General features: G+C 33.7%; 1 non-coding gene across 1 annotated transcript; it reads right to left on the reverse strand.

The window, feature by feature from the left end:
* Positions 1 to 2,054: 2,054 nt before the first annotated feature.
* Positions 2,055 to 2,125, reverse strand: Trnah-gug (transfer RNA histidin (anticodon GUG)). Its single transcript has one exon. It is a non-coding gene; the product is annotated as a tRNA-His (tRNA).
* Positions 2,126 to 5,372: the final 3,247 nt, after the last annotated feature.

Here is a 5,372-nt window from a genome sequence, read left to right on the forward strand (position 1 = left end):
GTCTCTGCTAGAGCACTCTTGGACCACGCATGGTTCTTCAATCTGTAATGAGATATTTTTGTCAATTTTATTTGACAGAGAATGACACAAATACTGAATTAAGGTTTCATCGGGAAGTATTAGATTCCTTATAGAAGTATTCTACACGATTAATTCGCAATCAAGATGCTTTAAGGCGCAGATTGCGCTATTTCTTTTAGATTATGTTGTTTTTTTTATTTCAGAGAGTCACGTTTGAGCTTCACTGAAACGTAATTGATAAGGAATGGTTATAATACTATATCACATAGTTACTACTGAATAACATGTTTGAAACATCTTACGAAGTGTGCTATGGAGAAATTGATGTTTATGGCAGACAAAACATTATGATATATCGTCTAAGCATAAATTTAAAGACTGTTTCAAACAAGTCGGTATATTAATCAAAAGTTGTTTCTTGCCCTTGTGAACATATCTTTCATTTGAACTCACAGTTCGGAAGGAAGCGGGTTCGAAGCCGTGAAAAGGAATGAACAATTGGGGGCGTGGATAGGTTTTACAAATCTAAAAACTAACGACTCAGGAGTTCAAATGTGTTCTATTTCTATTTTAGTTTATTTTTATTTTATATTATGTTCTTTACAACATGTTGGACTGTACTCTTTAAGCCAGTGTTTTTCGTAGATCGATCTCTTGTGTCGGACTATGACTTGAGGCTGTCAATAACGGATTTATCTAACGTTGTCCTTAGAAATATCAAAATAGGCACTCACCAGTACCTTCATGGTCTGTACGGCCCAAACCGTTTGAAGAACTTATTGCATAAGTAATTTACCGATCTTCAGGGGCATATCTATGTTATAATATAATGCTATTTCAGATGTTTATTTTTAATAAAAATGTAAAAGTAAATTGATCTATAAACAAATAATCAAATGTTACGACTAAATGCGTAGATTCGGACAATATCTGGTTAAAAAACAACTTATTACTGACTTACTTGAATGTATGATTATCTACTGCCCCCTCCTCCACTGTGAACGCTATTGGAAAGCTATTTTACACTACACGATTTTCAAGAAAAAAAATCAAACGAAACAATGAATGATTCTCAATAGCCATTCTCTGTTTTAGTATTTTAAAATATCTTAGACGCTTTATATTTCATGGAAATTTTCTTACCCAAATTGCAATAATATTAAATTTAATTCATTAATTTCATACCACGACTGAACAGTTCTGTACATCGATTGTTTTTTATTCATTTCAAAGTATCTAAGACACTCTATATGTTTCTGGAAAGTAGCTTATCAGGTTTTGCTAGTTTAATTACAATGTATATACAACGTCGCATAGAATAAATCAAAAAGTGCTTTACACATCACTAAATAATTCATTTCACTGTTCCATAAAATTTCACAATTGCACCATTGTTCTTCATGAAGGGTGACAGTTTTATGAAGAGAAATGCATTAAACGATGGAAGAAATATTTCTGGAAAGAAAAGCATCAACTTCAAATGTCATCATTGTTCATGTGTGGATGGCTTCGTGATCAGGAGGTAGTCTTTTTAAAAGCCTAGTTTAATCCTTCTATAAGTGACCCACCCCCCTAAAAAAAAACGAAAAAAAATAAATAACAAAAAACGTGTATTGTACACAACGTCTATGTCTTGATCGATTCTAATTGCCTTATTTTCTTTTCAGATCCCCGTTCTCCAGATATCCTGCTGTGCCGTTTTGGAGGTTTTATTATAGAATTGGACCCTAAATGGCCCTGAGCTAATTAACAAATAAACAGGAAATTGGCCCCTATTGTGACATTGGTGCAATTAGCAGGTGTTGGTGGTGTAAGTAGTTTAAACCCCGGGTCCCGGCGTGAGCACATTGAAGGGTCCCAGAGTGACAGCTCAACCACCGCACATCTATCCTGCGCAGACTATCAGGCGGTTAACCAGTACTAGGTGCCTTCACCTCTGCAAGGAACTGACAACATTTGTACACGCCAGATGGAGTGGTACAGTGCGAATGGTCGTAGAAAGGATTTCATAACCAATCACAACAGAAGTGACCTGGTCCGCCCGGGAATCGAACCCGGGATGTCCGATTCACAGTCCAACGCTCTACCGATTGAGCTATCGGGCGGACGCAATTAACATGAGATGCACAGCAGGGGGTTGTCATGCCAAACATTCCTGAAACTTGGCCTTTAATGAATATTGATAATTGGAAAGTCATAATCAACGTCAGTCCATCTCTGTCACTTGCATTAACACTGATGCAGGACAAACTAATGGTTTAAGAACAACATTCAAAATATACCGTTAACATTACACAGAACACAGGCTATTACATTGCCTCTCAATCTTTCTGTTTCTTAACAGACCACTAAGACAGCGACATGGATTGGTTTTCTCGTATCATACAAATTAAATATAGTCCTTATGGGTAATTGTGTATGCCTCTGCCGTCTAACGTTAGTGTAAATAATTGGGTTTCCATTGACAAGGCTGTGTCATTAATGATGTACACGGTTTAAGACCAACTGTAATGGAATAGGTTCTGAGTAATCCGTGTTCGTTTATGTGTGACAACAGTATATTAGTCCTACTGTTTCTTTTAAGCTTAATGGTGACGAAAACAATCTGAAATGTTTATTATAAATTCGATGATTTTATTTATATTTCATTATTTTTTTGAGGCTTAACAAAGAGCCCCTGTTTCCAGAAATCGGATAATACACTTGATGGAAATATTAAACCTGTCAACATAATAATGAATTGATTATAATATTCAAAACTGATAATTCGATGAGTAAACCCATAAATCAGACTAACACAGGTCAGTAGTTAAAGATTTGAATTATTAACATTCCGGTTTTCCAAGCTAAACCTCTGATACAAACAAATTTTTACCGTTAAAAAAACACACGTTTTATCAGGACTAATGGTATCATAGATCAGTTAAAAGAATTTTAAGAGGCTAAATATTATTTTTATATGTACCGGCAAGGGTAAACTCAGTTATATGAAGTCCGGATTATATCTATCTACGAAAAAAGTTGTGATGTTTGTAGTGCAACATGCATTGATAAAATTGTTTTAACGATGTTTACGTCTTTTGTAAACAGTTATTTTGACCCTACACAGGCATATAATAGCAGTGCTTCTTTAAATGGTTGTTTGTGTATCGATGTATTTTGGAAGAAAACAATGCTCAAACTAACTCTTGTCGGTTCACCAATGGTGTTCTCTGAGGTATGACCTAATAATTTAATGACAGCCTGATTGCAGGAGTATATTATTATAACGAATCTCTCGATGCAAGCCCATTACCGCAAACCTACATTATTTAATAATGTCAATTTCAATCGCAATTCCAACTCATATAACCTTTAAACCGCATAATATGTTTTGGGTGTTTAACCATTTGTAAAATGACATTGTCTCTAAAGTTATGTTCTTAAAAAAGGTTTGATCAATATTTTTGATTCAAGTGAAAAATTGTGATGGAGTCAAGTATATTATTCTGGAATTTGTAACAACATTTAATTATCAAGGAGGAAATCCAATAATATTGGGCAAGTTTGTTATTAACATAAGGCAATAGAAAAACTAGAACTTAAGTAATTTTTAATCATGCCATGTTTATTTGTAAAAAAAAAGACTTGAATTTAAAAAGAAGATTTTTACGATATAACAATGGAAGACGGACCGATGTTCGTATTGGTCTACTACTATTTCATAGAATATGCATTATCCGAGGAATATAACTCACTTGTTCTAGACATTGTCCTAAATTATGCATTAGCTGAAATGAAGATTTATTCCGTTGTCGTCTCATGATAGTTCAATGTGAATTTATTTGACACTTTTTATCCTCGGTCCGAGAAATGGGCTATTAGTATCTACGGAAAAGATGTGCTGTCAATATAGTTCAGGCAAACTTGCATGAAAATTAATGTTATCACAGCTGGTGTAAGCGATAAAAAGCCCAAACATATATCAATCTTGTGGTAAGGCATGTGTTTGTTAGAGTGTTCTGCCATGTATTTAATACGTTATATCCGCAGATACATATTTCTAAACAATCTATCAACGTAGATTTTATAAAAAAGAAACAAACTGCGATTAGGTAGATAAAGTAATTAAGGTAACATATATTCGAGATAATGAAAGCTTTATTCGATGTAGCTTTTTATTTAAACTGTCGTGTTTGTATTGCTTGTATCAACGATATATCAGAATGTTTCGTCAGACATAAAAAGTGTTCTCCTAACGCAATGCCAAAAATGTATCACAAATATTATCCTGTGGTAATTTCATGTTTTATCATAAATGTGCAACGCACAGCTGAAAAATAATTCCTTTTAAAAAATAAGAATAAAATTTGATAGAAATAGCAATATCCGCTCAAAGAAATTTAATTGCGTACTAATCCTGTAAAAGCTGCTTATAACAAATGTAATTAATTCCAAAGAAACCTTATTTAAACCTTATTAGTGTAACGCATTGTATTTTCAAAAGGCCAAAACTACAGAGTAGATTAGTATGTCGTTCAAAATGACATATGTCTTTTGTATTTGCGTCGCTGGATGTGTGACCAATAAAATAAATAACAAACATGCCAAAGCAAAATTGATTGTTTACATAAAAATAAAATCCAAGAGAGCTTGTTTAAAATAAATTGGCAAAGCCAGTATTATATAGTTCAACCGACTACTCAAACGACACCTAATCCATAAGGCAAAAACTAACAGTTGCTTATGGTGACATTAAACCCAACTGCAATATACTGCAATTTGATGTCACTAAATGTATTTACTAACCTTAAAGATAAATATACATGTGGAAAGAAAAACAACAGTTTTCAAACATCATGCATTTTAAATGAAAACTTTTCAATAATAATATTGAAACGAGGCAAACAACCTCAACCATCTCCTTGGTTATTAACCAAATAAAATGACCTAATGACTACTGAATATGCCTATTTCGAATTTTCAAGTTGTTTTCATGTGACAGGAAAACCTGATAATAACCAATAATTTCAAACCAAATAATATATATTCACTAGGAAAGATATCTCAAATCGTAAACAAATGTATAAAGTTTGTATGACTTATGCGACACATGCGATATATATAAATGTCGCGCAGCCAGTCATTGGTTTTATATGGCTTTTCAGGCACAAAGATACTCAATACAACCTCACTTTGAATCTGCAGCGAAAACGAAATAATTTCCTCCCACCTCAGATCAGTAGATCCAATAATTTAACCATGCTAGAAATCCTTATCTTGCCCACGGGCAAAGATAAAACAACTTCCCGTATGGAACTCCTTTTTGTTGTCATCACATAGTTACCTCCCTTGTTGAAGACCGTCGTCTG

This window comes from Mya arenaria, chromosome 8 (genome assembly GCF_026914265.1).
Source record: "Mya arenaria isolate MELC-2E11 chromosome 8, ASM2691426v1".
NCBI lineage: Eukaryota > Metazoa > Mollusca > Bivalvia > Myida > Myidae > Mya > Mya arenaria.